This window comes from Lagopus muta, chromosome 3 (assembly GCF_023343835.1).
Source record: "Lagopus muta isolate bLagMut1 chromosome 3, bLagMut1 primary, whole genome shotgun sequence".
In the NCBI taxonomy this organism is placed as follows: domain Eukaryota; kingdom Metazoa; phylum Chordata; class Aves; order Galliformes; family Phasianidae; genus Lagopus; species Lagopus muta.
Window position 1 is genome coordinate 68999871 of NC_064435.1, and position 27989 is coordinate 69027859.

The 27989-nt window shown below is 36.3% G+C and overlaps 1 long non-coding RNA gene across 1 annotated transcript; it reads right to left on the minus strand.

The window, feature by feature from the left end:
- Window positions 1-3665: 3665 nt before the first annotated feature.
- LOC125691024 (uncharacterized) lies at window positions 3666-27869 on the minus strand. The gene is made up of 3 exons (XR_007375879.1): window positions 27827-27869; window positions 6500-6622; window positions 3666-4771 (listed from the first exon to the last, which is right to left on the minus strand). It is a non-coding gene; the product is annotated as an uncharacterized LOC125691024 (long non-coding RNA).
- Between the last annotated feature and the right edge of the window lie 120 nt (window positions 27870-27989).

Here is a 27989-nt window from a genome sequence, read left to right on the forward strand (position 1 = left end):
AAGCCATTAAAAATTACATGATTTTGGCACCTCTGTCCAAAATGTCGAACAGTTTCCAACTTGTTGTCCTTGGGTTTCTGTCCCAGGTGGGGAGCCAGCACCCAGCCCCATGAGTAGCCAGCTCACTGCCCCCACACCCAGTGAGATGGGGCTGACCAGAGGATACACAGGGGTTAGAAGGTTATGGGTCAAAATAAAGACTGGGAGAACACTCCTTAGTTGCTAGAAAAACAGACTTAAGGATTTTAACGTAATTTATTGCCAAGTAGCATACATATTCTATTACTGATCTGAGTACTTGGAAACAAAGAAGAAAAACATTAAAACACCTCTCGTCTCCCTTTCCCAGCATCTCTCCTTCCCCCTTGTCATCGCTGCAGGTCACACTCAGTCCATTCAGAGAAGCAATGAATGAGGCAGGAAGTGTTGGGTAACTGTGTAGAGATTTCTCCCTGCTGCCCTTCTCACACATTTCCTATGCTCTAGAGTGGGTCCTCCACAAGATGCAGTTGTCTCAGAAATGCCTGCTCCGTACTGGGTCACCCCCTCCTCTTTTCAGCCTGGAGTTTGTCCTTTCACTCCAGTGTTCTCTGTGCCTGCTCACTAGTTTCTGCCCTTCCTTTCTCAGACTCTCCCCAGTATGCTCAGCTGTGAATACAGGGCCTGGCTGTGCCCTGTCATGGGGCCATTGGAGCCCCATGCCCTCAGGAATGACACCTGGATATCCACACCTTGTACACTATCAGAGGTATATCAATAATTCCGTATGGTTATCATAAGTTGAAAGTTTGGCAAACAAGCAACACAGTAATCACACAGTCCAAAACTACCTGGGTGCATCATGGAAGTGATAATAGAGCAACGTTTATTTCCTCAGAAGTTTGTGACTAAAACTTCTCCATCAGACAGATGGGAAAACAGGCAGAAAGAAGCTGTTCTTCCCACCTCACTATCACGCATCCAAGCTGTTCATGATCTAGCAGTAAGCACCAGAAGATGGTGTTAACATCCACGCTGTTAATGGTGAGCCATCATCTGTTGCTCCCATGATGTTTCTGTTTCTGTGACATTTCCATTGCTGGATATTGCACCTATGGCAGCAAAGGCTGAATCTCCAGAAATTCATAATAAAGCTCTGGTACACCCTAACTGCAACTCTTCATTGGCAAACATTGCTTGGCCTGGTTAAAGACCCATCAGGGACTGCTCAACACGACAGTGTCCAGATGGAGGGAAGTCAACAGCAGAGTAAGAACTTATATATGGTGTTCTCTGAAAATACTTTCTGGGCACTGTCAGACAAATGTGAAAGCAGTGCTATATTCTCCTATGGTAATTCAGTGTATTCTGCTCTTATTTGGTTTATATTCTACACTGTGAAGAAAATCAGATGATGCCAGCTTTACTTATCCTTCAGAACAGTTTTTCTTCCACATATGGAATTACTGGATGTTGCGTTGAGGGACATGGTTTAGTAGGAGCTATTGGGAATAGGTGAACTGTTGGACTGGGTGATCTTTTAGGTCTTTTCCAACCTTAGTGATTCTATGATTCTATGATTCTATATTGTTGTGCAGATGTGGATGCTATACATGCATCCCTTGTTATTCCAAAAAAAAAACAACAATGAATTCAGCATACAAAACTTTGTTTAAAAGCCATTTGGAAGATTTAATCAGAATTCCAGAGCTCAATCAGTTTCAGAAAAGTAATAAGTTCTATTTTCAAGGAATCTTCTAGGAATATGATGTGCTCATTCAAATCTGGTACTTATGGCTTCAAATGATCCATTTGATCAAGACTGTCTGGCTTAAAGGAGCCTCTTAATGAATGTGTGTTCTGTAACTGGTTCTTACCAATCACCACAGCACTGAACTTTCATGGTAAACTTTTATCAAAGAAAAAACAGTAAAGAGACAGGTTCTTCCTAGCCATGCAACTACATTCAATCTGATAAGTACTGATGTGTGTTAACCAAGACAGACAATCATTTTCAGAGCCAGTCACAAACATTCTTCCATTTAAGCCACGTTTAAGCCAATGCTACCATCTCACTGTTTTGTATATCTTTGGAAATATGTCAAAAGTTCCATAGAAACGAGTATCTGCCTACAACAAACTTGCTGTAGAAACATATTTGCAATACTCTTAATCTGCCATTACAGTGTTGTTTTCAAAATTCATATGTCACAGTTGAATTTAACAGTCAAGATAAAGCTTATTTTCAAATTTAGTGAACCAGATTTGAACTTCATTCCTTAGATAACCATTTATTGTGGAAAATATAACTCTAATTAATTCCATGTTTACTTTAAAACATTTTGTTTCAGTGGTTTTTCTGCCTATGAATTTACTAAGGGCAATGTTTCAGATTATACAGAAAGATCATGAGAAGATAATGGTAAAATCTGAGGGCAGGAAAAGAATTTCTGCCTTTATGATATAAAATACACTTTATTGCCAGTTATTCATATAGTACTGATTCTGCAGAAGAGATTGCAGGATCACTGAAGATGTTCCTTATTTAAATTATAAAGTGCTACTAAGCAGGAAGTTAGAATTCCCAAATTGCTAAACCAACTATTGAAGAAGCCTATCAAACCCGATAGCTTTGGAAAATATGTTCAAAGGCTTATGAAAAAGAATTTTGTTGAGGATGGAGTATGTGTTTCAGAATGCTCACATCAAAAGATGCACACCATCGGACTGTGCAGGACTGAATATAGATGGTTGAAAAGCCCTTTATAAGCCTTTCTTCTGAAACTGATTTTAGTTTAGAATTAGTAAAGGTGTTAACATCAGTGCTATGTTTACATTAATGTGACTTCTTCGTAACGATAGTTTGAGATTCAACTGGGTCTGCTGACATGTTCAGCATTATAACAGGAATAAATTTCTCTGTTATGTAGGCAAAAAGTGGAATACATTTGTCAAATTCTTCATCTCCTGTGGAGGTTCCTTTCATATAACACATGGATCTACTGAGAACAGAATTCTCTTCCTACAGTCCAGAGTTGGGCAACATGAACCAAAATAAATTAGCTCTTATTACTCAGTCAGACTTAGCTAATGCAAAAAATGAAACTTCCTTCTCCCTCATTCCCTCTCCTCTCCCTCTCCCCCCCACACACTTATTTGATATGTCAAATTACACTATTCAGTTCAAACACCTGGTTCTTACTGAAATAGGCTATCCTATCTCTTATTTCTTTTACGTATAGCTGCTTAGATTGCCAATAACTTCAAACGCATATTGCATTGTCCACAATAGCTAATACTATAGTCCTCCTTGCTTTGTATTTGTTTACAACTACACTGAATTCTTGTGTTTGCCAGATACCTCATGGACCGTCCAAAGTAAAAGCTTTAAAATTAGGCTGCCAAACACATTTTATGGTAAGTCTTTACCTAGACACCAGTCTCTAAGTCAACCAGAAAGATATCTTGAGCATCCCAACTTTAATGTTTTTGCTTCTCTAAAAATGTACTTACTATGTTCACACAATTACTAATAAAAAAAAGTTCTGTAATTCTTGCACATATTGATGATATTTAAGAGTAAAAATCTCCTCTACTAAGTATTTAGGCCAACTTTGGAAAAAAAATGTTTGTGCATGATTTCATCACAACACTTCAGTTAAAAAAAAAGTGGATTAGTATTAAAATTAAAACTTTACACTGATTTTATTTTCCTTAGAATTTAATGTAATATCAAATACATATTGCTAGACAAGGTATGCCTACATGAATTCTTATCTTTTAAGGAACAAATAATTCAGAAATGAACTCTACTGTTTTGTTATTGTAACAGAACTTGCATCTACTTATTGATCCATTAAATAAGGGTCTAATTATGTTCAAAAAATTGTAATATAAACTAACTACACTGAACAAATAAAATCAACCTACACAGTAGGTATAAATTATATTGTCTCATAGAGAACTGAGCGGGACTTTACATAAAGTATTATTTATGCATTCAGAAATACTTTGGCTGGTTATCCTTGTGGTTTCATAGGTTTAAAATGCACTTACATATGGCCGAATGGAAAAACACCAGTATAAGCCTAATTGAAACTTCGTATATATAGTTAGTATTACACCAGAATAACTTACTTTAGTATTGTATCTTTATCTTCAGACTAAATTTCACTGAAGGCATTTGTATGGAACCCTCATAGAGCTCTGTGAAAGAATTCTTGTGAAAACGTTACCAAAACATCTAAATTAAATTCATTTAATATTCAATTGGTCATGGTGACTTAGGAGATTTTGATTAATTGAATGTGCATGAATATCAACATGTTAAATAGAAACACACTTTGCTACTCTAAACTAAATAACGGAGAATTTGAGCAGTGATACAATAATGACTGGCTGCACGTAGATATTACATCTCTCTTTGAAATGACATCACATACTGAAACATTTGGGGAGAACAAAAAAAAGGGGGAAAATTGTTTTTGAAATTTCTGAAGCTTTCAATGACTATACAGTAATCCAGGAGAAGTGAGTGGCTGGCAGGGAGGGAAAAGGACATGAAGAGACAGAGCTGAGAAGTCTGTTGTTTCTTTTGAATTTGATTAGTTGCAGAAGGGAACATCTCTCAGTCTACCCTATATTCTGTCACCTAGGAATTATTCCAGCATCATCTCAAAACTGACTTGCATATTTCTTCTGCACTTGAAGGCAGGAAAGTGTTTGAGGAAGAGAAGCTCTATCTGCATGAATCTCTTGAGATGAGAATGGGTGCTAATGTAATTGGCAGAGTCTGCAAGGAAAAGAGAGACAAGTTTTATTCAACAGCTCCTTAGCTATGCAAAGAACATTCAGAAAATCTGTTTTATATTTATGAGAATGCCACATACTCAGAATCATAAACTTTATTTCCTGCACAATAATGGGAAAAAAAGCAAAAGACTTCCTAAGGCCAAACAAGACATAAAAAAAAAAGAAAAAAAATTTATATTTTCCCAAGCTTGAAACTGCTGTATTTTAAGTGATGTTAATATTTACTAAAAGGAAAAAACTCCAGGTACAACATTCTCTCCTAAAATATTGCAATCTTATTGATTATTATAAATTATTAGATAAAGTTTGAGAACATTTACAGATCACATTCACATAGTATTTGAAATTTGCATATTACAATATAATACAGAGAAATTGCAAATGAAGACGGTTATCATCTTAATATTAAAACCATTGACTTCTTAATGCATTTGCACATATGCACTGGTGTTTATTAATTGTGTTACATCTGATAATGCCAAAACATTATGTAGCTGATATCCAAATAAGTTCCATATTTTGTGTCTTTACAGGAAAATTTGAATTTTTTAGTGTCTCTATCATTGTTTCATCTCAGAAAAATTGTTTCTATAGTCTGTTTATTTCACTTAAACTGACAAAACAGTGTCATTTCCAGAACACTTCTGATTTCCTATCTGATTAAAAACCAAATGCTAATCCAGATAAGTGATAGACATCAGTTTTTCCATGATCACTAGAACAGTGGAAAATGTTAGCACTTTCAGGTGAGATTTATAGGTGAGACATGGTATTTTTATGTAAAGCAGAAAAAAGGGAAAGCCAGTTTCAGCGTGTGAAAGGACTTGACTTTTTTTCTGCATACTTGGATTTATTTTTGGTTTTATTTTTAAAACAATGTGGATGGAAGTGCTGTTTGTATTGCAATAAATCATGATAATCATGTAGATTGTTTGTGTGCAAATATGCAAACTGGAACTGTCAGTAATGTAGCATGACATGTCATTACTGTTGATAGTGTTTGCTTATTTTAGGAATTAGTTTCAAAAGATGCATGTTGCATACTTGAGTACTACTTTGTATTTCCTATTAAGGTCACATTGACCAGAGCAATCTGCATGAATGTCTTCATCAAAAAGAAAGAAAAAAAAAAAAAAAAAAAAAAAAAAAGCACAAGGAGATGTCCTATCACCACATTCACTCAAAATGTCAGAGGTAGTCCGGGATTTGTTTAATCAAATATGGGTTGACTTATTCCAAAGAGAACAGTTGTGATCTTTATTTTTGTGGCTGCTATAAGGAGACGTGTTATTTGCTATCAGTAGAGCAAGAAAGCTAGTTGTCTTTAGCTGTCTCTCTGTGAACAGAAAGATATATTTCTTTTTATCATTTCCTAGTCTGGTAAAGATGAGTACATATACTTTTCTGCCCTATCTATTCTTGGTGTTCATTAGCTTATGAAAACAAATACAGTATTTTTATTTTGCACTTTTCTCACTCCAGTGAATTGGTTATTATAAGAATAACTCCACTCTTCAAAAAGGTTTCTCTATCAAAATAAGTCAACTGGAGAATGGAATTAACTTTTATTAGACAGTGATTTCTTCATAGAACTTGCTGTGAGGGCAGCATAGGCATATGATAAAAACTACACCTGTAAGCGAAAACACACATGGAAAACATTTGGGTGAGAGAGAATGGGCTCATAGTGTCCTGAGAAGAGACCTACTGGGCAGAGGGAGACCTCACAAAGGACCAGCAGATGCCTGTGTCCAGCTTCAGACTGCTATTTATCTGGTCCTCAGGATGTGGCCATCTCATTTGGAAAACAGGAGCTCAGCTGGCACTCAAACTGGCGACAGATAACAAGAATAACAAGAAAGAATTTCATATTTATGATAGTAACAGAGCACAACAAAGATACCAACTTACTACTGAAAGAAATGACAAAGGAAATGTTGAGCTGCTTTCTTTGCTTCAGTCTCCATGGATAAATTTAGACCCCAAATCTCTGTGCCATTAGGTAGTAGAGCAAATTGTAAATCCTCAAGAGATTGAATCTAGGGATCATCTGTACCAAAAGGACACATACAAGTCTATGAGACCTGCCAGATAAGTCCAAGAGTGCTAGAGGTGCTTCTGATACTGCCGTTATGCAGAGCCACATTTCATCACCTTTGAAAATTCATAGAGACCAAGGGAAGTCCCTGATGATTAAGCCATTTACAGAGGAAAAAAAAAAAATAAAAATGAAAATAGACCAGTATGTATCCATTCAGCCTCTGGGAAAATTTTAGAACAGGTCCTTAATCAAAGCTATTTCCAGATACATGAAGGACAACATGGTGTCATGGAAAAGCTGAAAATGATTTGTCAAGATCCACGATAAACCAGCCTCATTGCCTTCTGTGACAAAACAATTTACTCACTAAATAAGAGAAAAGCTGCGAATGTCAGCTACCTTGATTATAGCAAATTATCTGACATCGTCTCCCCACAATATCCTTGTAAATTGATCAGATACAGATTTGACTGCTGGACCAGAAGAAGGATGAAAAACTGGCTAACGGCCAAGCTCTGAAGTTAGTGGTTAATGACTCAAAATCAAGCTGGCAGTCAGTCAGAAGTAAATTTTCTATGGGGTTGATATTGCATCTGATACCATTCAGTGTCTATAAAACAAGGTAGACGATAAAATTGAAGTTGCCCTTACCAAGTATGACAACAATCTATGAGGAAAGGCAGATATTCTGGACAGAAAAGGCACCATTCAGTGAGACTTTGAGCAGGCTGCAGGATTGGACCAACAAGAATTGTATGAGAATAATCTGAATTCCTGCACCCAAGAAAGAAAATTCCTAAGCAGCAATACAGGATGAGATCTAACTTACTGCTGAAAACATCCACAGAACAGCATGCTACAAATGGGCATCCTACTTGCCATGAAAACAAACCACATCCTAGGTTGCATCAGTAAGATATTCTTGCTGATTAAAACAAGGTATGTGATTATTATTCCATTTCAATTGACACTTGTTAAGCTACACATGAAATATCACGTATATTTTGGTCTCATCAGTTCCATCAAAAACACTGAAATGATCCAATGTATCACACCAAAATGAGTAATGAATTGGAGAACATGACATATGGAGCTGGTTTCCAGCTGATATAATTCAGAATCAAAACAGATGAGAAGTACAGAACTGGCCCAATTACAAACTGGCCCTCAGAACTGTATGTCAGCAGAAGTCCCAGAAGGAATTTACACCTGATTATTATTCAACAGGAACTTCAGTGTTCTGCTTAATGATATGCTCCATAGACTAGAATTAAAGAACGACACATAGCTAAGGGATAAAAACCAGCCATTACATCAATACCTTCAGATGTTTCCAATCTTTCTGTCAGTCACTTATGTTTCAGGAAAATTATATTCTAGAAGTGCCAGATGCTTAAAGCAGAAGTAAGTGTCCTCTGTATTGGATGTTTCCTTGCTTCAAACTTCAGTGTCCATATTGGTAGCCTTTTAACATTGTTTGTATTAAGATCTGTCTACATAGTTGTATGTAGTAGCAATAGCCAAGCTGTTTCTCAATAAACTGATATTAAAATTTTGGACCTGAAACAGCCTAACTATAGTAACAAGGAGTATAGCCTGGAACAATATAATCTGTGCTCACAGTGCAGTTTAGCTCACTCTTATTTCCAAAAGAAACTGCCTTAAATTGCCTCGTAACAAGTAAAATTGTCTTATTGGAATTAACCTTTGGAGCTCAGGACCTGAGACCTCCGTAACATGCTATGAGTGTATGAAGCGTTGCCCAGGCTGCAGTACCAAGCTATCATCTCTTACTACACCGTGTTTTTTTTAAATCATGTAAGTAAATTATTTCACCCATGTTACCTATGGAATTTCCACATTCCAGGACTTAAATATGTTACAGACTTTCATGTTTTGCCCAGATGTTTCTTTCTTTTTTTTAATCTCTCTCTCTCTAGTCACTTGACAGCTCTTTTTCCTCCATCTATTGAAAAAGAAGAAAAAAAAAAAAAAAAAAAAAAAATCAATCTAAAACATATTGATTTAAAAGAATGCATTTCCATTGAAACGGCTTGCAAGGCCTTTGATAAATAACTACAGCTTATCTTTTATTCTCATTGCACTAGAAGTTTAAACCACAAAGAATATTCTGAGAATCCAGGAGCTTGCTGTTTTTTGTATATTCCAAAGGTGTGTGCTGGAATTAGAGTGTTTTGACCAAGATCTGTACAAAATGTGTGTTCTCCAAGAGCACAGCATGAAAAGAGGCCTAAATGTATGGTATAGTATGAGGGAAGGTTGCACTGTATGCAAACTTGGCCAGGCAGTTTGAAGCTAATTATGGGGAAAATTGATCTAAGAGTATGTCATAGGGAAAAAATCCCCTGTTCACTCAATTAAAAATTAATTAAGATATAAGTTGTTCATCTGTTTATTAATAACATATAACTGACTAGTAACCAAATCCATTTTCAGGGTCAGTATCAGTAACACAACATAGAAATAACTATACTATCTAGTTCCAAAAATGTTGTAAGCACCTACAATTATCTAAATATATAACCAGTCAACAAACATAAAATCATACCTATGGTTACTATCACAGCCACCCCTTCATCACGGGATATATGGATTACAAGGACCATTTCAAAAACGTATTTTTGACTTTGACAAAAACTTTCATAGTCCTGTAAGGAGACATGGGTGCTTTATGGATACTTGTGCTGTTCCTCACAACCTTTTCTCACTAGTCTATATTGATGAGGAAGCATAGCATGAGCTCATAATCACAAACCCAATGTGTGGGTCCTTACTTGTCCAATGAGGTTGCTGCTCTCTGGCTGAAGCAGAAGTATGATGCCAGCACTGCAGCACCTGGCAGTGTCAAACTAGGTTGTGATTGCCCCTGTTTCTACTCCATCTCTTCCTGCTATAAATTTTTATGTTTCCTCCACAGTTCTTTTAAGATTATTTCTTTCTTTTTTTCAAAAGTCTCTTTAAAGTTCCTTCATTACTGTTTAATCCTAGCTGACGGTTGTCTTCCAACCAATCCTTTTTTGGCAAATACTCTTCCAGACATTTTTGTGTATTTGATCCACACAAATGCACACACACTGTTTAACCTCACATTCTTATTAATAAGAGTTGATAGCATTTAACACTTAAGTCTTAGATGTCTTTATACAAAAGAGTTGTCAAGCATGAGCTGCATGAACATCACCACAATCAATCATTAAAAAGAACTTCTGAGAGCAGACATTCTTCATTGCCTAGACTTGAGCATTTTCATGATAGTAAATAAGCAGAATGCTGTAGCTTGCACTTAAAAATCCCCTAGCTTGACTATGACATAAATATACAAGATTCCATGGTCTGAAATGCAGCATGCCTGAAATCTGAAATCACAGTCAGGAGATTCAAAATGTGTCAGTACAGGTTCACATCCAAAAGAAAAGGTGGCTTAAATATTACTCTACTACAGATGGCACTGCAAGCATATCCTTAATTGCTTATTTGCATTCACTGACTTTGTCTACTTGCTTGGACATCCAATCTTTGTGGACTAGTCTAGCCAAATAAAGAACATAAAAAGAGATGCAGCTATGCTTTGTTTTTCATTCTTAAGAAAATACCCTTCCTTTATAATTATGCCTGTTTTCCAGAGGCTATTTAGTTCCAGTGACATTAATATGAACTGTAAAGTATGTTTTCATACCCCAAACAGTTTCTCCCTCCTGTTTTGAAATGCTCTGCCTGCCAAGGGAGTGTTTGAAGCATTTTTTTTTTTTTTTTTTTTTTTTAAATGCAAAGATTCTTTTGTTGTCCTTATTTCACGATGCCAGAGAGACTGACCAAATCTGTAACTTTTTGCAGTTTTGACAGGCCAATATTCATTTTAATTATCCAATAAGCCACCTGATACTTACTTGACAGTCTTTTGTGTACACCGTGCCACTTCATGACATAATCTTAGGGTAAAATTTTGCAAGACAAATGATCATTGATTGCTGTGAAAATTCTTCCTAGTTTAAAATTATCCTTCAGAACCATCGTCCTAGACTGTAGATGAGCACCAGAGAGATAGAAGAGAAGTAGCAAGAAAGAGATGTAGTGTTAGGCTGGAGTAAGGCATATTCCTGCTTGGGCTACTTTGAGCAGGATCAAAGCCATCTTGTGAACTTCTGCTGACAAAATTTATGAACTACCTTGGCCTCAGTGAGCAAACAAGCTTGTTTTAAATAATAGACTAAATCAGTGTATTAAAACATCTGTGAGACCTGCATATGAGTCTTTATTTGTTTTGACTACTACTGTTTACAATCTGTGTTACAAAAATTAAAGAGAGGATTAGGATATCATTAATGACACAGTATATATGATCATATAGGATGAGTGCCTGCTTACCAATACTATGCTTTTGCTCCCCGTATAAATCCTAGACCTTTTGTATATTGAAATGATTACACTTTACATGCATCAGGAGACAACAAAAATGCTGTGATATCAAATGGGGGATCTGGCCATTCCCCAGCTGACACGGGAAAGTGGGAACAGGACGTTGTATAATTCCAAAAGACTGTGCCTTATTAAATCTGACTAATTTCTTCTCTATTGTTATCTATTTTTAAAATGCTTACTTCTTGGTGTGTCAGATGGCACCAAAAGCTCCTCTGGGGAGGCAAGGAGTCTGTGAAATTATTACTTATTACGTTATGACAATATCAATGTTTCTGCAGAATTTTATGGAGAGCATATGGCCAGTGGTGAAGGTGGGGAGCAGAAGGCAAAAAACATGATTTTTGGATAAATCTGTCTGAAAGGTGGTGTACGCACAGGGCAGGAGCAAAGAATTGGAACAAAGCACTAAGCAATGTCTGTGTCGGCCCACGACTGGCGTTATCAACTCTGCTTGTAAAATCCCTCCACAAAACTTAAATTTACAAGGAGGATGTTTGTAACAGCTTAGTACCTTGAACTAAGGGGGTGTTACTAGCCAATCTTTTGGGACCTTCAGGTAAAACATTTTTTATTTTCAATAAGTGGAGCGGCACTCAGCTGCAAGACAGGGGACAAGTATGTTTCAAGTGAAAACACATCATGAAAACAGAAACATAAAAAACACAAAGTGAACATTAAACTCCATTTTCAGCTCTATCACAGCGAGAAACAATAGGAAGAAAAGGACATTATCTGGATGTGATTATGTTATTGAAAAGAACTCCTATATCACTTTGACAAACAAGAGAGGAAGTGAATAACTTTTGTTATACAACTGAGAACTTCAATACATCTGTGACTTCAGATGCCACATGTTTACCAGATTAAGTGAGCCTTGGGGTGGGGGTGACACACATCAGATTAGGTTATCACAGAACAGTATATCTAAGAAAAGGATTATCCCTTTTCTAGTTGTCATCAGCTTCAGTCACAATATCCTTATTGCATTTTCACACATTCTTTCCTAACTTCACAGAAAGCTCAAATCTGCTTAGACAGGTGCCAAGATAGGCAAGTTTTTCCCTCTCTACCCTCCTTCCCCTCTCTTGCTCTCTCCCCTTACATTTTTCTTTTTCTCTGTTTCACTGTGCTATAGCACATTCCCTATTCCTCCAGTACTTAAGAATCACAGGGTTTGTCAGTGCACTGTTGGGGCAATTCAGTGTATGCCTGGTAGAACAAGCCATTCATAATGCAGGCCAGATACAACTACAGTATTTCCTAGGAACCCATCTGTAGCTTGGAGGGATGGAGATAACCAAAGTGGTTTGGTTCAGCTCTTCACATTTTAACAGCAGAGCGATTTGTGGCATGACCAGTAAAATGACTGACTGTCTTACAGACTGCAAGATAACAATAAATAGTAGGACATGAAGCTAGTTGCTCTTCTTTTTTTAACAATTTAGGGGCAATAATAGACTGAGCTCCAAGGTTTTCCTCAAAAATTAGTTGGTAATATTTCTTTCCTGCCACAGTATGTAATGTCATGAACACCACTTTGTTTCAGTTTAAATACATTTTCAAGTTTCATGCAACAAAATTCCCCATCTAAGGCTGTCTCTAGAGATGTCTCTGATTGCATGAATATTTTGCAACAATACATCTTAAAACACATTATGTAAACAATAATATAATAATCCTAATTCACTTATGACTTTTTGCCCTTCATGGTATAATTTTTTTTTTTTTGGACATTATATATGTTTTGCACCTAATTATTTAGTATGCATTAAACTTACTTGCTTTGTGAATTATGATAGAAGAATTTGACTTTTCAGCTTTTGACATGCCAGGTTGGACTAATTGCAATTCTAGTAAGCTTAACATTTTAACCACACACACTACTTTTCCTAAAGTAATTTTTAAATTTTACATAGGAACAGAATTTTATACACTGAATTTGTTTAACTTCAATGTTCTGGATCTAGTCACAGCCTCACTGTGATATTATCCTCTGTTATCAAGTTGTCATTTCCTATTAGGCTCCTCACATTCCTTGATGAAACAACCCATATCAAAGAAAATGTGCTTGATTGTATATTTGCACCTCTCTCACAGAGATGATCAAACTGCATCACATTGGTTAACATTATGTCTGCTGGGTAAAACGAGGTGTGAGAGGAAGCAAGTTAGTAGGACACACTGGTACTGGTATCACTTGATCTCGGATGTTGACTGCTTACCTAGCTCAGAGCTTTGCTCTGATTTCTCACCACCTCTCCTCAGTCCATGCTCTCAAACACAAAATGATTTTCTAGACTGTTTCAAGAAACCTAGACACTCCTGGTTTAAAATCTGTCTTCTAATGCATGAGTGGTGGAAACCTTAACTGAAAGTCTATCCTAGTTGGAAGAGGAAAAGCCTGTCTAATTCAGAGGATTATTCTTCTGTGTATGCATACAAGCATTACCCTAGTCCTTTCTGGACAGCAAACTATACAGGGAACTGATGCTGTGATTGTCCACCAGAATTCTCCCTTTTCATACTCTGTAGGTGTCAGGATGGGGTTTCCTGACTACCTGCGGTGCAAATCACTTCTGTAGGATTTCACATTGCATTCTTTGTTACGGCCTTGACTTCAAACAACTAGATATATCTTTCCCACTCACTGGAAGAAAGTCAAAACACCTAATAAGGTTTAATCAAATATAAGTTACATTAGACAGGGAAAAAATGACATGGGAATATATCCAAGAAATAATTACCTCAGGACATTCTATATCTTTTTGAAACAATTTCCACGAGCTCTCTAAAAGAACATCAAGTTAATTATTTTTCTTAAATTAAATGCTGGTAAGAGATATCCAAATAGATTTAATAAACATATACAGTTGTTGGATATTTTTTAAAATGAGAACAGAAGACTCTTTCAAAAGCCTGGGAGTAGGGCAGAGGAGGGGGTCCCCTCCCAGCACACCCCTTGCCCTCTCTCATGGAGTGCTCAGAGGGGCAGCCTCTCATTGGTATCCTCTGCTTGTCCTCCTCAAAAACCACTCTTATCTTTCCAGGGAGTCTCTGCCCCAGGGGAGATACTTTCCCACAGGTCTACATAGAGCACAGTTACTCTGGTCCTTAATGTGGTTTACCAGTACAACTTCAGCAGTGCAGCTGTAACAGTCAGTATCTTTTGTGTTCCCATTCACTCTTCATTCATGTCAGTACAAAGGTTTTTAATGCCATTTTCCACAGTCCTGAAAGGGTCCCACCTTTATTTAGTTCCAGTACATTGCAGGTACCTTGGTATTTGCTGGCAAAAAATGACAGCTTAATATTTTAAGGTGCATACATTTTCTTCTAAAAAATCTCCCAGTCTTACCATGCCCCTCAGCATTTCAGCAATACATTAAGGTAAGTCTTTGACCCCTTAGGCCCAGGATTACAATTCACTTATTTCTATGAAGTCATTTTGGCTATAAATTCTAATTTGATCCAATCTCCATATTCTATTCTTCTATTTTATTGGATTCTTGTGAGTGGGATGGCATTCTGTCCCACTTTCATGCCCTGATATTCACCCACTTTATCTCTTTTTTATCTAGTATGAAGGGCAAGTCTTGCTTGACCAACATGATAGCCTTTTATGAAGATGTAACTAGGTGGATAGGTGAAGGTAAAGCAGTGGATGTGGTCTTGGTCTATCTTGATTTTAGTAAAGCTTTTGACACTGTGTCCTGAAAATATTTACTTTCCAGAAAAAGAAGAAAATATTTACTTTCCAGTCAAAAACTTGTATCAAAATTTGTACATACAATTGCAGTGCCTCAATTTTCTTTATCCCACTTATATATTTTTTTTCTTGAAGTAAAATAATGTTTAATCAATCCCAGAAGAAATCTTAATTACCGACAGTTGTTACTCTTTTCCCGTACATGTATTTTACAGTGAAATTCTTGGCCGTCAAAAGTGGCACGTAACTTTATCCCTCAAAGTGCTGCCAGGTCCACTTTGATTCTTTCACTCTGTTACAATGAGAAATGATTTCTGAAAATCATTCTTATTCATGTTATGTGTTGCCAGATTGCAAGCCTAGCATTTATTCCCAGACCTGGATGTATGTGGCTCCACTGTGAAGCTAAATGTCCTGTAAAATAATATTTGTGTGGAAACGGTTGGAAGTCTAGATCTTTTCAGATTAAACAGAAAGAGCCTGGTTAATCTCCTGGAGATTCTGAACATGTGGTTGTAGGAGAGGAGATCCTTAATAACCCTGAAGGAAAGAAAAGCACATCCTAGTTGTTGGGAAAAAATGTTCGAATAGACTTGCACAATTATCTTTATCCCAGAAAGTGATGGAGTATAGTCTTTAGCTTTCTTTATTTGAATGAAGGGAGAGTCCCTGGGAACAGTCCCCACAGGGTCTCTCAAAGTATTGGAGGACTCAGTCTCCTCTTATCCCTACTTCCCAATTGTATTGTCCCTCCTCCTTTCCTCACTGGCTGAAGTACTTGGAGTTTGCAGACTTCCCAGACCACCCAATGCATGTTTCCCCTAGTATATGATTTCCCCTTTGTATCATTCATACTTGCGTAATTAACTCCAACTTTATGCTGCCCAGGGTAGAGAAGTTAATATTAATTAGCCCATTCAGCTTGACCAGTAAGTACAAAGTCCGTAAGTTCAAGTTGTTGATTGACCTTTGAAGCCTTGTTTGAGACTTCACAAAGTACAGACGTCAAGCAAAGAGAAATTCATAAGCCTCTGCACAACTTGTTTTCAAGAGTCTGTAGTCAAAAGACATGATTCTTGAGAAAGAAAATGGGGAAGTGAATTAAAAGGAAAATTCAATCTCAAATACAATGGTAGGAAGAAATTGTAGTGGTAGTATTTAAAGAGATACTCTATTCTTCGTGAAGAATATTATGGTTCTCTACTTTGCCATGCAAGCTGTTAAAATATTTGTATTTCTCCTGCCTTCCTCATACTGCAACAGGTGAAAAAACAGTATCTGTAGATTTGGGGATAAGCTAATTTTAGCTGAGCAGTTGTTCAAAGAAAGCAACCCAAAAGTACACATAGAAATAAACATAATTTCCATTAGGGCAAGATGTCTTTCAGTTGAAAAAGCATTTTGACTAATCCCTGAAATCCTTAAAAAAAAAAAGATGAAAATGAAAGAGTGAATTTGAGCAAAAGAGAAAGAAGAGATGGACAACATAGATAGCAGAATAAGCTTCAGTATTGAAATAGAATGGGTATATGATCTAGAAACTTTGTGCTCAAAGAGGTATTTTACAGAAATTGGAACTAGCATTTTGATATTGAAAATAGGTCAACTGACTCTGCACTTTGAAGGCACAGTCCATTTAGCCAAGGAAATGCACACAGAGGGCTCTTTATGAGGTCACCTCTCAATGGAGAATAAAAAATCTAGCAGAAGAAAAAAAATCGTAACTTCTGTACTGTGACGTAGAGTCCTTTTGACCTTGGATGAATCTTATGTATCAATTAAGCTAGGAAAAGTAGTAGAACTTTCAGAAATCTAAAGAAAAGCTGTAGGAGTTCTGGTACTGAAATTGTTTTGATAGACTAACACGGTGAACATAATACCGCTTTTTTATATTTTACATTGATAGGACTTCTGATAACAATAGAATCTAAAGAAAGACAGCAAGCCTAATAGATACAACAAAAATTGTTCCCATAGTACACCTAAGAGCTAACCTTCTTGCACTTCCTGTGGATGTAGAAAGTAAATATTTTATACCAGTTTTTCTTTCAAAACTAAGAAATCATCACGAGCATGACACTGGAGATCAACCAAATTCTGCTGGAATTGATCTCCTTTATACACTTTATAAACCCAAGTTTTCTTTCTAGCAAATAGGTATCATGCATAAGACAACCATGCAAATAAGTGGATTTTGCTTTCTGGGCGCTCTTGTGTATAGAACCAGAACACTCTACTCACATATTAAACAACCCTAAGCTAGAGCACATTAAGGTTTTTTTTCCTCCTTAGGAGGAAGGATGTGAGCTGTATGATGAGATTTCCCTAAAAGAACTCTACAGCCTTCCAAAGTTGATATTCTTTGTCCTTGCCAAGGACCAAAAAGCACTGGAAATATGCTCTATGTATCCAAAAGAAGGTTTTGCAAATAATTTTTGGACCAAATCACTGAATCAAAAGAAACTTCCCCAGCACCCAATACACACATATAAATCTGGTAGCTATGAAGAGGCTCACTTGTTCGAGGATTTAAACTTGTATAAATAAGGCAAGCAGCACAACACCTGATAGTATGAGATCGTTTAACAAGCTCATTCCCTCGGGATAATGAAGAGCTTAAAGGAATCCATTCACCCTTGAATCTAAAGTACTTATCCACTCAATGGCTGTGAATATGAGATAAGATGTATATAAAGAAAGCTTGTATTCCTTAGAGAATTATATTACTTGTCAATGCCCTAGTAGTAAGATAAGAGGAGCCAGACACTTTCCAGTAGATGCTGAAAGGACTTACCTTATTAAAAGGCACTACCAATAACAATATAGGCAGTTGGTGAAGTGACATATCCTAGATTTTGTGAAGGTTCCTCAAATGTCTCAGAGAGACCACAGATCATCATTTACCATTTCTCAGGGCTATGCAAGAGGAGATGCTTATTTACAGATGTTGAAATGCCTGGGAAATCTTGGATTTCTAAAAACAGTGGGAATATCTCGTTTTTGAGAATAAGGACTATCCCTTGATAGTGGGACAGAGTGAAATGAGTTACAAATATCAAGTGAGTCCAGTTAGAGCTGCACTGAAAACTATTTTATTAAGAAGGAAAATCTGGAATCCACATATTTCTTGGTTAAAGAGGTTGCAGCATCATCCTCATCCTTCTATGGCCATTGTTAATTTTTTTTTATTTTAAGACCTTTTAACAATCTGCACTTGAAAGAAAAGATAGATGAGGCACCAGGAACTTGTCCCTTTGATGCAGGCAGTGAACATTGCACATGAGCTAGAAGAGAGAATTTCATTCCTTCTCTGAAGTTACTAATGGGTTAGAAAGTCTACTGAGGTACAATAAAGAACAGGGGATACTTGTCAGGCAATTGAAGAAGCTCATGAGAGTACAGCACAATGTCTTGATAAGGCAATCAAGAGGAACTGAAATTGAGCTGGGTGAATGTGGCTTGTACAGTTAATGAAAGGATGTTCTCTCTGGAAAGGCGCATATGTGCTCATAGAGGGGAATAATATATGAACTAGACATTTTTAAAAGTTCCTAATAGGAAAAATTACCAACCTACTCTATGAAAAAACTTTTTTTTTTTTTTAAATGAAATTAAGGTTTTCATAATAGGTAAAGTGACTGGTAAACACAGGACTTTAATAGACAACAGTACGTATGAGAGCAAGTGAAGAACATACGTTCCACTGAAAGTGCAGAGATAGGCTATATTGCCCAGATTGGAGGTTTGCCAGTAGAAAGCTAGCATTTCAGTTGTGAAAAGTGACAACAGGATGTCATCTGAATTGTAAAAATCTTCTATGAAATATTTCCATCATAATACTGAGAAAGAGCTGAGTACATATTTTCCTCTAAGGGCGAATTTAGGTCTGTGACATTCAAACCCTCAACCTAGTGGTGCTATAATTTGCAGGAAAAATCCTGAGTAGGACCCAAAAGCGAAACTTTTATGCAAGTTAGCCTTCCCTATGCCTAGGGAAATCAATGTTATTTTTAAAGAATGAGTTCATGGGGTTTCATTAGCATATGCTTAGAATACTACTTAATGCTTAATAGCTACCATACACAGTTTAACATTACTTCGGAAATAAACTATCTAACCACGATCAATGCTAAGTATGATGTCTACTCTGTTTGCAGCTTGACACTTGCAAATAAGCTATTAATTCAGATCTGCTTGCTAAACTGCTGTGCAGTGTTTGAATTCATCCAGGCAGTACCACTGGAAGTGATTTCTTTAGAGAGAAGGCCAGAGATTCATTGCATGAGTAAATACTATACAGGATGGCTCTTGACACAGTTTGGCATTGCTACGTCCGAACTAAAAGGGGCTTGCTTTCATTCCCTTTTCACAGAAACCCTACACTGACAACCGACAAATAAAAAAAAGTTTGTTTCCCACCCTCTGTATTGAATATCACAAGCATAACGGGAAACATAAGATTGCCTCTTTCAGATATGAACCTAATTTTTTCATATTCTGCCTCTTTTTCCTCTCTCTTTACCACACATTGGAGTACAAAGAGGATAATGTCCAAAGTACATTAAAATAAATTTCTTCTCTTTTACTGTAAGCAACACAACTAGCACTCTGCTGATATTCTACAGCAGTAATGATGGAGATGGGTCAGGGAATGAAACACCACAATAAAAATTCATTATTCTTGACGGAAACACAAGCAAATATTTGGCCAACCTTCTGCTTGTCCTATCAATAGTATAGCACTGTTTGTAGTATCGCTGATCCAAATACTGACCTACTTGACTAAAATGAGATGAAAAGATTTAGAAGAAAAAAAGGAACTCAAAATGATTTAAAATATTTCTACTCTTCTGGACTTCTGTAGTTGCATGCCTTCCTTGCACATACTACGGCTGTTGTTGTTTTTGTTTTTTTTCTTTTCATTATAGATCACAGTGGTTTAAAACTAAAATTTTCCCAGAAAAGCAATTTTCGGATAATTCCCTCAAAAAAACATTACCAAATGACAGATGTAACTGGCAGAGAGAAAGTATACTATATGCTGACTGTACTTTGAAGTCCAGGCATTGGAGTTTTAAAAGATTTAGCTAGACAAAGCCATAGCTAACCTGATTGTGTTGAGCATAGTCTGTTTTCTAGGGGGATATTGGACTGCAGGACAGCAGAGGAAGAAATCAATTTCCTCTATGTCTGTTTTCATATTTAAACTTAGATGAAGACTAAAGATGTCTATTGAAATCTGCCCATAGGGCACAGTTAGAAACACAATAACACAGCAAAATGAAAAGACATTGTTAAATGAAGAGGAAAAGGAATAATGAATACTTTCTGAAGACAAATAATGCCTGTTATTCCTCATTTTTCAATTTGCGACCAAAAGTTGTGCCCCAGACAGAGGCTGAGATAAAAAGAACAGAAGGATCCATGTCAAATATAACCTCGAAGCTGAGCATCAAAAATAATGCCAAAATGTGTATTGGGAGCTCGTGATTTGTGCACATAGTATCTTAAGTGAAAAGAAAAATAAACCCCCCAGTTTTAAAAATGTTTCTTCTGGGACTACATGTGATTCGGCTACAGCTTATTCATGAGTCTGCAAGACTGGAAATCTGCAAATCTGAGTCAAATGCCAAAAATATTAAAATAAGAGAGTCATAGGTTGGTACTCACTCTGCTGAAGACATTGCTTTGGCAATAGGAAAAAATTAGTAGAGATGAATGATTGTGAATGATTTTTTTTTGGAACTCTAGACAAGTTTTTTTGAAAATGTGCACTCCCTTGTGAGACAAAGCACAGGAACCTTAAACCACCACCTGTGTATTGACTTAAGAACGCATTTTGGTTTAGATGAGATTTATTCTTTTTCTTTAAGAAAGCAAATTGAAGTCAAAGAGAAGAGTAGAGAGAAATCACTCACCCTGAATTCATCATGAAATTTTTTACACTACACAGAGCTGCCAATGATTTCATAACTAGGAATAGGGTTTTACTTCCAGCAATAAGGATGACTCACTAAGCACTTGAGCCAGTATCTTTGTTGGATGGGGCAGAATCAACAATCTTTAAGTTGAATTAGTAAAGAAAGCTCCTTTCTGGAATTCAAAGCAACTACTCAGTAGCCATTTAGGCTACTGTATACGAAAAGTATTACACGAACATAACATTAAGTGTGCTGGAGTTGTTTCTGTTTAAATGTTAATGTTTCTATTACAGTTGTTGTGTATTAATATTATTAATTCTCTACCCAAATGTGGCAAATTCACACAACTAAAGCAAGTGAAAAGCTGCCTTTCACAAAAAGCACTGAATCAACTGCATTGTTCATTTCATGTTTTGCCTTCAACAGTAAAAATTAAAAATGAGCAAGAAATTCCTGGATGATGCAAATCTACTTTTTTCCCCTATTTCTCTCCATGCAGAGTATTTATTATCATAGTAGTGGAAAATTAGCTGAAGTATCCAGAACTATAAGGTTGATCACCACAATGTGTTTTAATTTGTTACTAGCAAAAATAAATTTTCCTTATTATAAGCATTTTCTGTAGAATATAATACTCCCTGGCACGAAGAAAATAGCTCTAGTTTAATACTCGTGTCAATGGATTTGAATGCATTTTTTACTTTAATTTTCATGGTGACTTACTTGCATTTTTCCCTGCTTATCTGAAAAGACTTTTGAGTAGTTACTGTAATTCACTCCTTAATATTCAAACCGATTTTTTATTGTCTAAACAATCAGCAATTAATGAAATAGGAATTGGATCCAATAAAGATCAGAGCTGAATTCCTTTGGACTAATTTATGAGGCTTTAGACATTTAGCTTGCTGGCATTTTTATCGATAAACATCTTGCTGTTTGCTAATAATACTGAATGAACAACAAGTCAGAAACTGCTCTTTGCTAAGTGCTCCTGAGCACTTCTACTAATCAACTATTGAAGTGTGTCCATGCTGACATAAAGACTACCATTACTATCCACATACCTCAGTTATAAGTAGCAGTTCCAACAGTTAGTTTTGAGGGAGGAATTATATTTACTGTTGTTATAAAGGTTACTTGTATTTGTACATAAGCATCAACTACATTGTTCTGTACTATTCTACATAGTGTAGAAGCATTTAACATGAGGGCCTCATGTCCAAAAAGAAGAAAAATCAGCTTATGACACTAAAGAGCAGTTATGAGAAGTGAATGAGAACTCAGTATAGGTGAGGAGGAACAGAGGACAAAATATGGAAAGAAACAGAAAAGGTTGAACGTGAGTTTCGCCAGCTAATCATAAGGATGCTGCCATGTTTCTGCTTCGGATTTTTTAAGCAAAAATAAATTGCTCTAAAGAGCATATGAAACAACATATTTGAGATCCATTTCAGTTATGTAGTTCATCCTGTATAGTTGATCTGTGCACATGCTGCCAATGCAATGTATCCATAGCAATTCTAGGAGAGTTATATATTGAACACAGATTATAACAGCAAGTTCAATGTGAAATCCTAGATTTTTTTTATGGTAATGTTGTATAGTACATAGTATATGCACATACACATGCAGGAACTAGGATTTCCAGGCAAAATGAAATTCCAGCCATATGGCAACACTAACAAGACTGAAATAAAACATAGGATTGGAAAAGAGTACATACACATCAAGACCTTGATAAACAATTTCCCTCAAGACTTGAGATAGCACTTCTCCTCAAATTTCTGATTTGAGGTTGTCTGTTGTGTTGCAGTGATACTTAGCATCTCTAAACTGTTTGGGTCCCCGTTCTTGTTCTTCTTAGACTAGATATTAGGAAGAAATTCTTTATTGTGAGGGTGGTGAAACACTGGAACAGGCTGTCCAGTGAGGTTGTGGATGCCTTCTCCCTGGAAGCACTCAAGGCCAGGTTGGATGGGGCTTTGAGCAGCCTCTCACAGAGGGAGACAACCCTGATTACTGCAGGAGGTTGGAATGGGGTGATTTAAAGGTCCCATCCAATCAAAATCATTATAAGATTCTATGATTCTCCTGTATGAAAACATAAGGAGAGTGTCCCTTCTAAGAGTAGCTTATTTATATACTTATATATATATATATTTATATACAAATACAAACACAAAAGAAACTTATTTTTGTTATTATGTCATATCTTTTATGTCAACTGTACCTGTTTTCATGAGCTTTTGTAGAAAAGTTAATAATTAAATTTCAGTGGTAGTTCCCCACTCAGACACACAGGAACTATGCAAAAAGGAATATACATAGATTGTAGAAGGTACTTTACTATTAGTTTCCTAGATTTTAGCTTTGGCAGAAGATGGCATAGAAAAGAATTTCCATGTAAACACAAGATGACAAGACTTACATTTTGGCATCAGTTAGATTTTCCAGTACATCAATAGATATCTAGAACTGCTTGTAAGAGAATGAATGCTACTTATAGAAAACAATCTCTCAGCAGCAGAAATTCATGTCATTTGCATTGTTGCACCTTTCTGAAAATACACTGCATTTTTTTTACTCAGACCCTTAAAGCAAATCAGAGAATTCCTACATTTTAACACTATCACTCCTCCAATCTTTTATCATTAGAATAAAGATGCAATAACGATGTTCAAATGGGAATACTTCCAGGACTGACAGTCTAACAAGTAAACTGTGCTTTACTTACAAGTTAAAAAGCACAGTGTGAAGCATCTTCAGTGCTGTCTGGCCATCATAGTAAAGATTTGTGACAGATGTGCCTAGTGGATGCACTTCCTAGAGCATTCCAGGGGTGTAAGCACAAAAAGGCAGAGTCATAGGATCATAGAATTCTTAGTGTTGGAAGGGACCTCTGAAGGCCAAGTAGTCCAACTCCCCTACAATGAACAGGCACCACAGGTAGGTCAGGTTGCCCAGGGCCTGATCCATCCCTGCCTTGGAAGTCTCCAGAGATGGGGCACATCATTACACAATCTGTTCCAGTGTCTCAATAAGAATGTTCATTTCTTTGAAAAACATAAGCTACACTGAATTTCCTTGCTTACAGCTTCTAATGAGTTTGCTATTTGCTCACAGTAGAGAGGAAACATGTTCTGTCTTTATCTTCTAAGGAATAGTTAAGTAGATTTCTGTTTTGCTTATTTGAATATTTAATTTCCAAATCAATTCAAGACTTCCCCTGTGATTTATGAATGTTCAGGATGAATCATCACAAAAGTAGGATGCTTCAGCTGATTCCAGCATTATATTTTAACTAAGCTGAATTCTAACAAAGTTTCTGCCTTTTAAGCTCTAATCTTCCAAATTTTCCCAAATGCTTAAAGTGAAAACATTCATGCACATATAATGAAGCACTCCAAAACATTTGGGGTTATTCATCTATTTAGAAAGCAAGCCCTTAAATTTCACATGTTTAACAGGTTTTTGGGACGGTCCTGTATGTACACTTGTACATCATGAAACACCACAGTTTAACAGAACACACAAGTTCTTATATGAATTAGCAAGTATGCCATGCTAAGTTTACCACAGACATTTTCACAGTAGTGTGCTATCAGCCACTACATCCACAAACACAGGCTGTATTGAACAGCTGTTAAAAGCAGATTTTATTTTTCCAGATCAAGAAAAGAAAAACATGTTAGATGGCTTTTACTTAATGGAGAGGAAAACAAAAAACACCAAGACAGCAGAGGGATAAGCTGAGATAGCAGTATTGGAAAAAGAAGCCTACAGATGTTTCTATCACTAGTTAGAGATCATGAAAAGTAATGCCTCCTTCACATAAATTTGAACACTTGTCAGACAGAGTTAAATCTACTGCATCTAGTTGTATAATAATACTATTCTCCTCATATAAAAATAAAACACTTGTCCTTCTGAAATTTATTTCCCCCGTAACCCTCAGAGTGTAAATCTGTCATATAATATAAACTACCACACTATTATTCCATGAAGGGAACAAAAAAAGTGTTTGAAATGTAATGCCTTTATATATGTTGATAGCAAGAATAATACAAACCTGCCTTCCTATTTCATTCAGCTACCACTTAATTCTTGTTACCATGACGATTCAGCAACTTAATATCCTCCCTAAAATTTACTTCTAGAATATATTCAATAAGCTTGTTAAAAGAAAGTAACAACAAACAATAAACCTCACCATCTTACATATAAAAAGAAAGAAATTCAAAGTTTAAAACCACGGAAAGTCTGATGCACCAAAAAAATAAGATATATTAAAATCTCAAGCATAATTTGAGTTGTTGAGAAGCTCTTCACACAATTAATCTTCAAACAGATGCCTCCAAATCTGAAAACACAAAATAACTTTTTCTGTAGTTGGTCAATGACAGATTACACTATTTGTCTAACAGTAATTCATCCAGCATATTTTCATGTACCTATCATTTTCTACCAACTGACATAAGTCAAATTTTCAGATAAATTAATTCTGAAGAGCACTGGAAGGAAAGTGTCTGCATAAGGAGACATTAAGAAATAATGTTTCAAACTAGGCTTTCTGAAAAAACTGTTAGAGGAGATAGTGCTGAATAGCTCTAAGCTTAGCATCACAAGAATAATAGCATAGTGATCAATGAGAGAAAGTTGCACTGAAGTACACAGATTATCTTGATATTTCCACTCACAGCAATTTTTGACACCAGAGAGACTAAAGGCGTAAGTAGACACTGGAATATTTGAATTCAGACTTAATATTCCAAAATGAGTACTGAATGACAACAATTCCAGCTCCTTTTTCCTTGAGACGTGGACAGCATGGTGCATTTTAAGCAGTTCAGGCCATAGAAAAAACTTAGAAACTGTGAGTTTCTATTTTCCAGTCTTGCACTAGGTGAGTAGACTAGGTAACTTGGCCTTGCAAGTTATCTAGTGTTCTGACACTCACAAAACAGTGCAAAAAACAAACTCTGTCCCCACTTCTCTATTCAATGCATCAAGTTGAAATAAGTAGGACATTCACCTATGGCCTGTCTGGAGTAGAACCTTTCAGTTTCCATACTAGAGCAGTGTTGGACAAGTTAAAAATAGAGAACTATCACATGTTACTAAAGTTATTGGTCCTTAAGTCAAATTTAGTATAAAATGCTTAGTGAAAATAATCTATGGAGAAATAAAAAGCTTAGTATAAAACTTTTCATGCAAAAAAAAAAATACAATAAAATGAACTTTCCATTGTACCAGTGCACTTTGATTAGTCATATCATTATGACTCCAAAGTAAGCTTTTTTTTTTTCAAGTCAGCCAAACAAAATGGATTTAAGTAATCTTCTTAGTGGATAATGGGTCTTCACTGGGATAAGTAGTACACAGAGAAACGGCTCAATTGAAAGAAAGACAATGAAAATGCATTTGACAGCCAGAATGTCTTGATTGAAACAGGTCAGGTAAATTGGTTTATACGCAGAAATTACATCCTGGAGTAAATAACCCAAAGTGCTTTATATAATGATGTTAGATTACTGATTAGAGAACAATCTTTTCTCATTTCTAGAACTCAGACCCAAACTTCTCCATTCTGATGGGGAGAAAAGTGGGATTCCTATAGATCCAATAGGTTTACAGGATGTTGATGGGTTGGGTTGTTCTTTTCTCATTTGTTTTGCTCGATATTGTTGTTTTCATTTGCTTGTTTTAATAAAATTTATAATAGAAATATTTAGTGCATTCCTATTACATCAGTTTTGTTTTCTTCATTTCAGCTTTCTTTTTCTCCTGCATTAATTCCTCTCACCTTTCCGAACTTCCCCCATCCTTATGTCCTTCAACTACTGTATCCCTTCTTCACTCTCCTCTTTCCCTCCTTGTTTTCTTCTGTCTTCCCTTTCCCCTTTTCAGAAAATAAATCTCTAGCTATAATGACTTCAAAGAATATCTGTAGATACCTCCCAGTCCTTCTACCTATGCTATGTCAGGTGATGTCAAAACTAGAGGCTACAGTTGTAAAAAAAAAAAAAAAATATATATATATATATATATATAGATAGATAGATAGATAGATAGATAAAAAATACTCCTAGAGATCCAAGCTACACAGGGAACTCAATTATAATTAAGAAAAAAAAAAAAAAAAAAATCAATGTGAGGAACTTTTTTTTTACTCCTGAATTTCAAGAATAAACAACAGATATAACTGTTAGATCCCTGTGTAATTTCATCCTCGTAAAAATTTATTATTAGACTTAAAGGACTTGCAACTCACAATGAAAATGTTCTGAAGCATCCAGCTATAGACATCACACAGCAATTACTATTGAAACGGCAGGAATTCCCCAGTAATCAGCTTCAAACATCTTTCAAAGATCAGCAGTTACACACTTGTCCCCTGTAAATCATTTTAATTACTGCATAGCGTTATTAACTGTAAGTGATAGCTCACATAGGAGACAAAATACCCTCCAATACAACACTTATTTCCTTCTCAGAGCTTCTCATAGCATGAACTCCGCAGCAATGACTTCCAAGCACCACAAGCTTATGTGAGTGATTATGACTATGCCTCCAACATCCTAGAAGACACAAGTTACCTGAGAAAGGGAATGCTCTGTCCTTTCCCTCAGGCTAGCAGCTTACAGAGCTCTACTTTACCTTTCAGGAATGTGTGCTAAGGGAAAAACACTCAAACAACAGCTGATGCTGTCTTATGTTAACACTTTACATTAAATCAGGTCCCTTGTGGCAGCTATACCTTGATTCAGGAAATATACTTGCCAAGTGTATAATCAAGGAGTATACAAATGTATAATCAATAAATATACAGAGAAGTACACGCAGAAGTTAGGCTGGTTTTAGAGAATATATAACTAGAATAATTATCACATTGAAAAGGAATAATCCAAAAAGAATGGAAACACTTACCTGTGTCATAGGCTTGGGCAGGAAACTCCAGAAGGAGCAACCTCTAGAAACAGATTCTTCCCCGGTGGCAGTCAGCCCTTAAATAGGGTCTAGGAGAGGCGCAGCCCTTCTGGTCACAAGCTGAATTGTCTTCACCTGTGCTCCCATGGTTGACTCAGTGCTT